This window comes from Salvelinus sp. IW2-2015, linkage group LG8, assembly GCF_002910315.2.
Source record: "Salvelinus sp. IW2-2015 linkage group LG8, ASM291031v2, whole genome shotgun sequence".
In the NCBI taxonomy this organism is placed as follows: domain Eukaryota; kingdom Metazoa; phylum Chordata; class Actinopteri; order Salmoniformes; family Salmonidae; genus Salvelinus; species Salvelinus sp. IW2-2015.
The window spans coordinates 53,005,748-53,018,694 of record NC_036848.1 but is presented as its reverse complement, the minus strand read 5'-3'; the positions used below and the strand labels follow the sequence as shown (position 1 = coordinate 53,018,694).

At 43.2% G+C, this 12,947-nt stretch overlaps 1 pseudogene; it reads left to right on the top strand.

The window, feature by feature from the left end:
* The window catches only part of LOC111968274 (tetraspanin-5-like), a 68,247-nt pseudogene that overhangs the window by 36,651 nt on the left and 18,649 nt on the right, over positions 1 to 12,947 (top strand).

The window sequence follows — 12,947 nt, the reverse complement described above, 5'->3', positions numbered from 1 at the left end:
CTTTTGATGCTCCTTGGTTGGAGTCTGAGCAGATTATTTGTTGCGATTTCAAACGTAATAAAATGGTGGTCCGATAGTCCAGGATTATGAGGAAAAACATTAAGATCTACAACATTTATTCCATGGGACAAAACTAGGTCCAGAGTATGACTGTGGCAGTGAGTAGGTCCAGAGACATGTTGGACAAAACCCACTGAGTCGATGATGGCTCCGAAAGCCTTTTGGAGTGGGTCTGTGGACTTTTCCATATGAATATTAAAATCACCCAAAATTAGAATATTATCTGCTATGACTACAAGGTCCGATAGGAATTCAGGGAACTCAGAGAGGAACGCTGTATATGGCCCAGGAGGCCTGTAAACAGTAGCTATAAAAAGTGATTGAGTAGGCTGCATAGATTTCATGACTAGAAGCTCAAAAGACGAAAACGTAATTTTTATTTTTGTAAATTGAAATTTGCTATCGTAATGTTAGCAACACCTCCGCCTTTGCGGGATGCACGGGGGATATGGTCACTAGTGTAACCAGGAGGTGAGGCCTCATTTAACACAGTAAATTCATCAGGCTTAAGCCATGTTTCAGTCAGGCCAATCACATCAAGATTGTGATCAGTGATTAGTTCATTGACTATAACTGCCTTTGAAGTGAGGGATCTAACATTAAGTAACCCTATTTTGAGATGTGAGGTATCACGATCTCTTTCAATAATGGCAGGAATGGAGGAGGTCTTTATCCTAATGAAATTGCTAAGGCGAACACCGCCATGTTTAGTTTTGCCCAACCTAGGTCGAGGCACAAGACACAGTCTCATGGGGATGGCTGAGCTGACTACACTGACTATGCTAGTGTCAGACTCCACTAAGCTGGCAGGTTGGCTAACAGCCTGCTGCCTGGCCTGCACTCTATTTCATTGTGGAGTTAGAGCCCTGTCTATGTTGGTAGATAAGATGACAGCACCCCTCCAGCTAGGATGGAGTCCGTCACTCTCAGCAGGTCAGGCTTGGTCTGTTTGTTGTGTGAGTCCCAGAAAGAGGGCCAATTATCTACAAATTCTATCTTTTGGGAGGGCAGAAAACAGTTTTCAACCAGCGATTGAGTTGTGAGACTCTGCTGTAGAGCTCGTCACCTCCCCTAACTGGGAGGGGCCAGAGACATTACTCGATGCCGACACATTCTTTCTAGCTGATTTACACGCTGAAGCTATGTTGCGCTTGGTGACCTCTGACTATTTCATCCTAACATCGTTGGTGCCGACGTGGATACAATATCTCTATACTCTCTACACTCGCAGTTTTAGCTTTAGCCAGCACCATCTTCAGATTAGCCTTAACGTCGGTAGCCCTGCCCCCTGGTAAACGTGTATGATCGCTGGGTGATTCGTTTTAAGTCTAATACTGCGGGTAATGGAGTCGCCAATGACTAGGGTTTTCAATTTGTCAGAGCTAATGGTGGGAGCCTTCGGCGTCTCAGACCCCGTAACGGGAGGAGTAGAGACAAGAGAAAACTCGGCCTCAGACTCCGACTCGCTCTTAATGGGGAAAACCGGTTGAAAGTTTCTGTCGGCTGAATGAGCGACACCGGTTGAGCATTCCAACAGCATTTCCCTCCAGAAGCCATGAGAAAGTTGTCCGGCTGCGGGGACTGTGCGGGGGGATTTATACTAACGTTACTATCTGTACTTACTGGTGGCACAGACGCTGTTTCTTCCTTTCCTACACTGGAATTACCCTTGCCTAACGATTGCGTCTGAAGCTGGGCTTGTAGCACAGCTATTCTCGCCGTAAGGCGATCGTTCTCCTGTATATTATGAGTAACGCGACTGCAATTAAAAGACATCATGTTAATGTTACTACTTAGCTTCGGCTGTTGAAGGTGTTGACGAACCATGTCCAGATAAAGCGTCCGGAGTGAAAAAGTTGAATGAGGGAAAAAAGTTGTGATGGAAAAACTAAAAATATAAACGGTAATTAAAAAGTAAAAAAAAAAAAACGTAAAGTTGTCAGCTAGCAAAGTAAAGTTGGCAACAAAACGCACAGCAACACGTCTGCAAATTCAAGAGAAACATTTTGTTTCTGAGGTCTTGGCTGATTTCTTTAGATTTTCCCATGATGTCAGGCAAAGAGACACTGAGTTTGAAGGTAGGCCTTAAAATACATCCACAGATACACCTCCAATTGACTCAAATGATGTCAATTAGCCTATCAGAAGCTTCTAAAGCCATGACATCATTTTCTGGAATTTTCCAAGCTGTTTAAAGGCACAGTCAACTTAGTGTATGTAAACTTCTGACCCACTGGAATTGTGATGCAGTGAATTATAAGTGAAATAATCTGTGTGAACAATTGTTGGAAAAACTACTTGTCATGCACAAAGTAGATGTCCTAACCGACTTGCCAAAACTATAATTTGTTAACAAGAAATTTGTGGAGTGGTTGAAAAACGAGTTTTAATGACTCCAACCTAAGTRTATGTAATCTTCCGACTTCAACTGTAGGAGTACCAATTTCTTTGTTAACCGCTCAACACACAATAGCCGCATGTGTGGACTCCCTCAAATCCTTTGGAGAAAATAGCCTTTCTATTGTAATCAGCTTTGTTCAGTTGTATTCTTGTCATCTAAATGAACAGCCATTTGCCATAGCCCACAGCCATTTGGTTTGGCCACATTTAGGACATAAAGACAACTCACAAGTATGCGATTCTGTTCTTCTGAAATAGACSACATTTTCTTCATATCATGTTTCTTTAGACCTGTCTAAAATAAATAATGGATTTATTGTGAAGGTTGTAGGCTATATTACAKGGATTTATTGTGAAGATTGTAGGCTATATTACATGGATTTATTAGACTTTTTAAAATGTAGATGTTCCAAAGGTCTGCGTCAGTGGCTGGTAGGCTGTGTGTTGAAGACAGGAGATACTACATTTGTTTGTTAATTAACTGTCGATTACCATGAGACCGACAGTTACTTGCTTGACAATCACCGGCTGACCTAATTTTGTGACCGCCACAGCCCTACACACGGAGGTGACTCACACACCATGACTTWTCCAGGATTTGTTTTGCTTACCAAAAAATGACTCACTAACTACCAATGAATATCAACAAATGTGCTTMATTTGATCTCAAACGCATCTCACGACTGGATGCTTGGAAAGYCCCTTGTGCCTGTCAATGCAGGCCTACAATAATTATACAGTGATGCGAGGACACAGTGTATTTTTGTGTCGGCTACCTATTGTCGGATACACCACCAGGAAGAGAATAACAAACATATCCATAATTATGCATTTCTGTATAGTACAGATCATGAAATTCTGTTACTGGGTGTAAATCCACTTCACTTACAGTAAGTAGTTCAATAACCAAAATATATATATTTTTTCAAACTCAAAGATGTCATAGCTGACATTCTCTCTGCAGACATCTTTGAATCTTAATTCCGGAGCAGATATTTTTAAGAGTTRTTGGAAAACGTAGTCACATAACAAAACTGATGGAGATTTAACCGGAAAATCTGTTACCACATTTAGCATCTGCACAGTTCTTCCAGTACACGTGTTTTTGTAAAATGTTCAATAAATGGTTAAAAGTAGTCCTTGTTCATAGAGTTAAAAAACAATGATTTTACTTTGGCATACATTTTAAGTGGAATTACCCTTCGATTAATCCTGTAATAATTATGGCTAGTCATTGTATGATCTTTATGCCAATGAGGCCTCTCCAACTACGGGTTACTATGGTAACCCTGCATATATTATATTCCAGAGACTCTCAGCGTTTAGTAAACGGACTTTCTGACCTACACAAGCTGTGTGAAGAAAGCACTTTCTTCCAACTGTCATCATTTGAAACTAGGCCAAGACGGGCAGCCCTCCATTCACTCACAGGGCTCACTATGTCCTCTAGTCCAGCATTAAGACTATATGTGTGTACAGTCAGTGTACTTTATGTGTATATAATATATATATATATATATATATATATATATATATATATATATATATATAAACACACTATATGTACTTTGAGGGAGTATGAGTAGTGTTCATGTAACCTTCTGTTTGTGTGTTTTATTCCACAGTTACTAGGAGCAGGCTTCCTGGGCATAGGGCTGTGGGCATGGGCCGAGAAGGTAAGAAAAACATTACTATTCAAATGTTATCATGACATTGTTTTGGGGTTTTTCAAAAACCTTTTTGTTTTTTAAAGGTATCTGTGACCAACAGACACATATCTGTATTCCCAGTCATGTGAAATCCATAGATTAGGCCCTGATGAATTTATTTCAGTTGACTGATTTCTTTTATTGTTTTTATTAAGTTAAGAATTTGAAATGTCATAATATATCCATGTAGGTAAAAATGTCATAAGGATAATTGAATTTAGACAAAGTATTTTATTATTTTTTTAAAGCCTAAAAAAAAATATATATATATATATATATACGAATTCAAGTCGCCTAATCGAATGCTATTGTCTGTTCAGATATCTGGCTATTTACTTCACCATGCCCATCCCTAGTCTGTAGTGGTATACTATCGAGAGCTGTGTATATCCCTGTAAATGTATTGCTCTGTCTCCTATAGCACACGTCTTTACCGGTCTACGGCTGCGTTTACACAGGCAGCCCAATTTGGATATTTATGCCCAATTATTTGCAAAAGATCTGGTCTTATTGGTCAAAAGAGGAATCAGAATTGGGCTGCTTGTGTAACTCAGCGTTTGAGCTCTACAGCCCAGCTCTCTGCCTTTACCTCAACCTCCCTCTGTAATAAAGAACCATGTTAGCTACGGGTGGCTAAACACAAAAAATCACATTTACATCCCAATTACATTTACTTTAAAAAAATGGCCTTAATAATGGGGAGTTGCCATTGTGTGCATCTCACAACAACCAAGACCCCCATCACAGCCACGATGAGAAACCATATGCTTTACATTATAAATTAATTTGAGAGGCAGCTGTTACCATCAGACTTATTATTTATGTCTTTGTATCTAGGACAGCGTCTGTCTAACATAGACGGCTGATAACATATATTAGATTACATATTTTAATTCGGTAAAGTCGGTAATGAACGATTGTGGGAATTCACGGTTTCTCTGCTCTCTTCTCCTCTCTCTTCTCCCTCTCTCTGTCTCCCTCTCTCTGCTCCCTCTCTCTCTCTGTCTCCCTCTCTCCCTCTCTCTCCTCTCTCTCTGTCTCTCTCGTCTCCCTCTCTCTCTGTTCCCTCTCTCTTCTGTCTCCCTCGTCTCTCTCTGTCTCCCCCTCTCTGTCCTCCCCCCTCTCTGTCTCCTCCTCTCTGTCTCCCTCTCTCTGTCTGCCCTTCTCTCTGTTCCTCCCTCTCTGCTCTGTCTCCCTCTCTCTCTGTCTCCCTCCTCTCTCTGTCTCCCTCTCTCTGTCCTCCCTCTCTCTCTCTCTCTCTCTGTCTCCCTCTCTCTCTGTCTCCCTCTTTCTCGTCTCCCTCTCCTCTCTGTCTGTCCCTCTCTCTCTCTGTCTGTCCCTCTCTCTCTGTCTTCCTCTCTCTCTGTTCCTCTCTCCTTCTGTCTGTCTCTCTCCTCTCTGTCTGTCCTTCCTCTCTCTGTCTGTCTCTCTCTCTCTGTCTGTCTTCTCTCTCTGTCTGTCTCTCTCTCTTGTCTGTCTGCTCTCTCTCTTCTGTCTCTCTCTCTCTCTGTCTGTCTCTCTCTCTCGTCTGTCTGTCCCTCTCTCTCTCTCTGTCGTCTCTTCTCTCTCTCTGTCTCCCTCTCTCTCTCTCTCTGTCTCCCTCTCTCTCTTCTCTGTCTCCCTCTCTCTCTCGTCTCCCCTCTCCTCTCTCTCGTCTCTCTCTCTCTCTCGTCTCTCTCTGTCTGCTTCTCTCTCTGTCTCTCTACCGCTGTCTTTGTCTGTCTTTCTGTCTGCTTCTCTCGCTATCCTCCCTACCTCTGTCTCTTCATCTCTCTCGCTCCCTCTCTATATAGGCCGTCATTGTAAATAATAATTTGTTCTTAACTGACTTGCCTAGTTAAATAAAGGTTAAAACATGTTTTAAAAAAAATTCTAAATAAGCTTTGTTGCACAATCAAAGGTCAATACACCGCATTTAAAACAGTCAGCAATAATCTAATGAATTCAGGGCTTTGTAAAAATTATACCTAGGATAAATATAAGCCTCAACCAGAAGCCCACTAATAATGTATATTATTATAAAAAAATAAAAAAAACAGTTTAACCTGCTTATTTGCAATAGTCACTCATTTGGCTTTCAGGTCTGCCTCTGAAAATGCCCTTAATTGTATACACATTTAACCAGAGCCATGGACAACGCACATCAACTAATAAGATCAACTTCTACTTGGATTGCTAACAAGGTAGAACAGTTGAACCGTTATGAATACACACCCTCCTGTCCGCTCCAACTGTTTTGAACAACATGGTCTGTTCATTTGGTTTAGATGTTAAAATCCAGTGGCCTACCTGGATAAGATAAGTCTTATTTCTCAGAATTGGAATGAGAAGCCAATTCCTTATACAAATGAATATTTGTTTTAAATGCTCGTAAGAAGTTATCTTTCTTCTTTGGTTGTGAGTGGCGAGGGAAGGGGCTTGGTGTATGGAAGTGGGAGGGGTCTGGTGTATGAGAGTGGGAGGGGCTTGTGTATGAGAGTGGGAGGGCCTTGGTGTATTGGAGAGTGGCAGGGGGAGGGGGGCTGGTGTTGAGAGTGGCAGGGGGAGGGCTTGGGTGTTTGTGAGAGTGGCGGGGGAGGGGCTTGGTGTATGAGAGTGGCAGGGGGAGGGGCTTGGTGTATGAGAGTGGGAAGGTGCACACAGCATAGAAGGAGGGAAGGAGACGTGACCAAAAAGACACAAACAGTCGTAAAATGAACAGGGTGTTAGGGGGGGTAGTGTGTTAGGGGAAGCAGGGGGAGGGGGCTGCCTGTTCCTCTGTGTTTATTGTCCCGGAAGGGAAGGTCTAGATTCTCTCACAGTAAAGTGTGTTGTTGTATGGGCTTTTTATATCACGCCAAAGAAGAGGTTGCGCAACACTGCTTTCTTACATAAATTTCACCTACATTTCTTCTTACTTTTTTAGTCTTATGCTTTATGTGGTCTTTTTGTCTATATAGCTGTAATAACCCCTTGGTCCTCCTGTCCTCCAGGGGGTGCTGTCCAACATGGCGTCCATAACAGACCTGGGAGGCTTCGACCCTGTGTGGCTGTTCATCGTAGTGGGAGGAGTCATGTTCATCCTGGGATTCGCTGGCTGCATCGGGGCGTTACGGGAAAACACCTTGCTGCTCAAATTTGTGAGTTTTTAAATGTATACTTTTAATGGAATATGCTTTATTCATCCTTACACGGAACACAAACCGGCTGCGTGCGTGAGCCATCCTGTGACATCGTGCATAAATGTATTTTGTCCCCCCACACCAAACGCGATCATGACACGCAGGTTAAAATATCAAAACAAACTCTGAAGCAATTATATTAATTTGGGGACAGGTCGAAAAGCATTAAACATTTATGGCAATTTAGCTAGCTAGCTTGCACTTGTTAGCTAAATTGTCCTGGGATATAAACATTGAGTTGTTATTTTACCTGAAATGCACATGGTCCTCTACTCCACCAATTAAGCCACACATAAAACGGTCAACCGAATCGTTTCTAGTAATCTATCTTCCTTCCAGGCTTTTTTCTTTTCTGGACTTTATATTGCGATGGGAAACTTTCATAAATTAGGTGCATTACCACCACTGACCTCGTTCGTCTTTCAGTCACCCACGTGGTTATAACCAATGAGGAGATGGCACGTGGGTACCTGCTTTTATAAACCGATGAGGAGATGGGAGAGGCAGGACTTGCAGCACGATCTACGTCAGAATTAGAACTGATTTCTATTTTAGCCCTTGGCAACGCAGACGCGCRCAAGCAGTTTGGGTGCAATAATTGAATAAACATAGATTTCTAAATTTATTTTGCAACGCTCGCACACGGTGTTGTCAGCCTATTAGAGTTCACAACTATATATTTCTTGTATGGGCGTACTTAGTTTAATCTCTCTGTGGATAGTAAGGCTGTGGCCTTGGGCGATAGCATGTTGATCCTCATGGTTAGTCTAATTTCTACCTTCAGCTCTGGTGGTGGCATAGACACTTTACCCCTACCTACATGGACAAATTATCTCCACTAACCTGTACCCCCTCACATTGACTCRGTACCGGTACCCCCTGTACATAGCCCAAAAATATATATATTATTTGTATATAAAATTTGTTTTTTGTCACTTTTTTTATATTTTATTTTTCTATTTGTATGTTTTCAATGTTTTTCTTTAAACAATTATTTAATGAATTCTTTATTTTTATTGTTTGTGATTAAAWAAATAAATAATTATATATATTTTTTAACTTTAGTTTATTTAGTAAGTATTTTCTTAACTCTATTTTCTTAAAGCTGCATTGTTGCTTAAGGGCTTGTAAGTAAGCATTTCACAGAAAGGTCTACAACTGTTGTATTCGGCGCATGTGACAAATAAAATGTGATTTGGTTTGATCTCGAGGAGGGAGGTACGTACAGAGCCTTCAGAAAGTATTCATGCCCYTTGACTTAAGCCACATTTTGATGGAAAAATGGATGAAATATATTTTCTTTTATCACCCATTTACACACAATACCCCATAATGACAGTGTAAAAAATAAATAGAAATTTGATTTAAAAAAAAAACTATACAGAATGATCTAATTTACATAATTATTCACACACCTGAGTCAATACTTTGTACAAGCACATTTGGGGGTGATTACAGCAGTGAGTATTTCTGGGTAAGTAAGAATTTTCCACACCTGGATTGTGCAACATTTACCCATTTTATTATTTTCTAAATTCTTAAATCTCTGTCAAAATGGTTATTGGTCATTGCTAGAAACCATTTTCAAGTCTTCCCATAGATTTTCAAGTAGATTTAAGTCAAAACTGTAACTCGRCCACTCAGGAACATTCACTGTCTTCTTGATAAGCAACTCCAGTGTAGATTTTGCCTTGTGTTTTAAGTTATTGTCATGTTGAAAGGTGAATTCATCTCCCAGTGTCTGGTGGAAAGCACACTGAAACAGTTTTTCCTCAATGATTTTTTCCCTGTGCTTAGCTCCATCCCTTAAAAAAAAATATCCTGATAAACTCCCCAGCCCTTAACGATTACAAGCATACCCATAACATGATGCAGCCAGCACTATGCTTGAAAATATGGAGAGTGGTACTCAGTGATGTGTTATGTATTGGATTTGCCCCAAACAACACTTTGTATTCAGGATAAAATGTTAATTGCCATATTACTTTAGTGCCTTGTTGCAAACAGGATGCATGTTTTGGAGTATTGTTTATTCTGTTCAGGCTTCCTTTTCACTCTGTCAATWAGGCTTTTATTGTGGAGTAACTACAATGTTGTTGATCCATCCTTAGTTTTCTCCTATCACAGCCATTAAACTCTGTAACCCATAAGCAATAATTTCTGATGAAAAAACACAAAAACTCTTCAATTTATTGATTGTAAAAAAAATAAAAAAATAATAATATTTGTTTTGTGTTAGCTAACAGTCTGAGAAGGTAGTGTGTGGTGAACGTAAATGTCTGTTTTGGGGTTGAAACCTGCTGCGACAAATTACAACGTGGCCAGTGACGACAAATCTAAACGTAATCTATTTAAAATTCAGGCTGTAACAAAACAAAATATGGGACAAGTCGAGGAGTGTGAAGGCACTAGGTAGGCAGGCAGGTCGGTCAGTAGACGGTACACGTTAGATTGATAAACGAAAATGTCTCTAGCTTCGTTTGATCTGAAGGTTGACATTCATAGCTATTGGCTACTTACCATGAATGAACACGTAGGATTAGTATTGGGAAATAAGTAACCACTCGTTTTATAAAAGCCTGAAACATCCATTACTGAGAACTAAGCATGTTCTCCAAACATCTTGAAAATAATTGACATCGTTCAGAGAAATTACGTCAGGTTCAACTTTGACAATGGAGTCTGAGTGACAGAGACGAACTGGGCCTCATAGCCAGCTGTCACTCTCAGTGGCTATTACCTCCACTACTCTGTCCATTAACTCCTGGCTGGCCATCCTACAGAAGAGGAGAGATGAGAGAGCTCCTGGCTGGCCATCCTACTGAAGAGGAGAGAGAAGAGGTAACTCCTTGCTGGCCATCCTACAGAAGTGATAGCTCAATAGCTCATAGCTGGGTCTACAGTGCTCCAGAGCTGATGTGGCTCTGCTATTTCCTCAGTGTTTACAGTGAATGGATGATATAATGAAACACAAGAGGCCTGGGGCATCTCAACGCTGCTCCTAGCCAGTCAGGAGAGAGAATAGATAGTTCATGGCTGGCCATCCTACAGTAGAGGAGAGAGAATAGAGAGCTCATCTCAACGCTGCTCCGAGTCAGTCCCTCAGTCAGGCCTGAGGCGTCTCAACGCTGCTCCGAGTCAGTCCCTCAGTCAGGCCTGAGGCGTCTCAACGCTGCTCTGAGTCAGTCTCAGTTCGGCCTGAGGCGTCCCCAGGTCTGCTCTGAGTCAGTCCCTCAGTCAGGCTGCGGGCTAACCTGCTCCGGTCTCCAGTCGGCTGAGCGATCTACGTGCTCCAGTCGACCTCAGTCAGGTGAGGCGTCTCAACACTGCTCCGAGTCATCCTCATCAGGCTGAGGCGTCTAAACACTGCTTCAAGTCCCTCAGTCAGGCCTGAGGCGTCTCAACGCTGCTCTGAGTCAGTCCCTCAGTTCAGCCTGAGGCGCTCTAAGCTCTGAGTCATCCTCAGTCAGGCTGAGGCGTTCAACGCTGCTCCGAGTCAGTCCCTCAGTCAGGCATGAGGCGTTCAAAGCTGCTTCAGAGTCAGTCCCTCAGTCAGGCCTGAGGCGTCTCAACGCTGCTCTGAGTCGCTCCTCAGTCAGGCTGAGGCGTCTCAACACGTCGAGTCCTGCAAGTCAGGCTGAGCATCTCAACGCTGCTCGGCATCAGTCAGGCCTGAGGCGTCTCAACTGCTCGAGTCAGTCCTCGTCAGGCCTGGAGGGTCTCAACTCATGATCAGAGTCTCCAGTCAGGTGAGGCATCTCAACGCTGCTTCGAGTCAGTCCCTCAGTTAGCCTGAGCGTTATCAACACTGCTCCGAGTCAGTCCTCAGTTAGGCCTGAGGCTTCAGACATGCTCCGAGTCAGTCCCCTCAGTCAGGCCCTGAGGCATCTCAACGCTGCTCCGAGTCAGTCCCTCAGTCAGGCCTGAGGCGTATCAACACTGCTCCGAGTCAGTCCCTCAGTCAGGCCTGAGGCGTCTCAACACTGCTCCGAGTCAGTCCCTCAGTCAGGCCTGAGGCGTCTCAATGCTGCTCTGAGTCAGCCAGGCCAGCCAGCCAGTCAGGCTACAAATGTACCTATTTCCGGAACAGTACAGTATTATAGATATGCTCTTTTAGTTTACAGATATCTCCAGAACAGCACTGAAATATACGTATGTCCTATTTTCTCACATGTTCTAATGTGCTCTGTGTTCTAGGTCTCAGTGTTCCTGGGTCTGATCTTCTTCTTGTAGTTGACAGCAGGCATCCTGTTCTGATGTTCTCTCTCTGTGTTTCAGTTCTCAGTGTTCCTGGGTCTGATCTTCTTCTTGGAGCTGACAGCAGGCATCCTGGCCTTTGTGTTTAAAGACTGGATCAAAGACCAGCTCAACTTCTTCATCAACAACAACGTGCTCCCGGTACCTTTAACTGGACTGTACAGGCAACATGTCCGGTACCTTTAACTGGACTGTACTGTACAGGCAGCCAGCGCCCTTAACCCTGATTGGATAACTGTACAACTGCTGAAGCCAACCAGAGCCAGCCTCTTTATCATAGCAGACTTGGTTCTAGTAACACGTTATAAAGGCTCCTATGTGGTTATAACATGTAATAAACCTTATACCTGTGTGTGTGTTGTGTTCTAGTGGTCGTGCTGTGGACCCACGGTTCTAATGACTGGAACCTGAATATCTACTTCAACTGCACGGAGTTTAACCCCAGTAGAGAGCGCTGTGGCGTCCCCTTCTCCTGCTGCGTCAAAGACCCTGCCGTAAGATGACCTTACTGGGCTATAGAACTACATTAAAAACCTCAGACTTAATTCAGTTTAACACATGAACATATTCACCTTGTTTTCTATTCTCATAATTGTTTTGCTTTCATTCGTTTCAGGAAAGACGTCCTTAACACACAGTGTGGCTTACGACGTGAGACTCAAGGGGTTGGTTTTTCTCTTGTGTTTTGCCTATCCAATCAGTCTTTAAACCCGTGCTGGTGGTTATCCAGAGAGAGAGAGAGAGGCGGCTGACATTTCAACCTTCCTCTGAACATCTAGCCAGGCATGGTATTAGGGGTTTAGTAGCTAGCTAGCGTTCAGGCTCCTCTGTCCTCCTCTCTTCCTAGCTAGCTAGCGTTCAGGCTCCTCTGTCCTCCTCTCTTCCTAGCTAGCTAGCGTTTCAGGCTCCTCTGTCCTCCTCTCTCTCTAGCTAGCTAGCGTTCAGGTCTCCTCTGTCCTCCTCTCTTCCTAGCTAGCTAGCGTTTCAGGCTCCTCTGTCCTCCCTCTCTTCCTAGCTAGCTAGCGTTCAGGCTCCTCTGTCCTCCTCTCTTCCTAGCTAGCTAGCGTTCAGGCTCCTCTGTCCTCCTCTCTTCCTAGGCTAGCTAGCGTTCAGGCTCCTCTCCTCTGTCCTCCTCTCTTCCTAGCTAGCTAGCTTTGTCTTCAGGCTCTTCTCCTCTGTCCTCCTCTCTTCCTAGCTAGCTAGCTTTGTCTTCAGGCTCCTCTTCCTCTGTCCTCCTCTCTTCCTAGCTAGCTAGCGTTCAGGCTCCTTCTCCTCTGTTCCTCCTCTCTTCCTAGCTAGCTAGCGTTCAGGCTCCTCTCCTCTGTCCTCCTCTCTTCCTAGCTAGCTAGCGTTTCAGGCT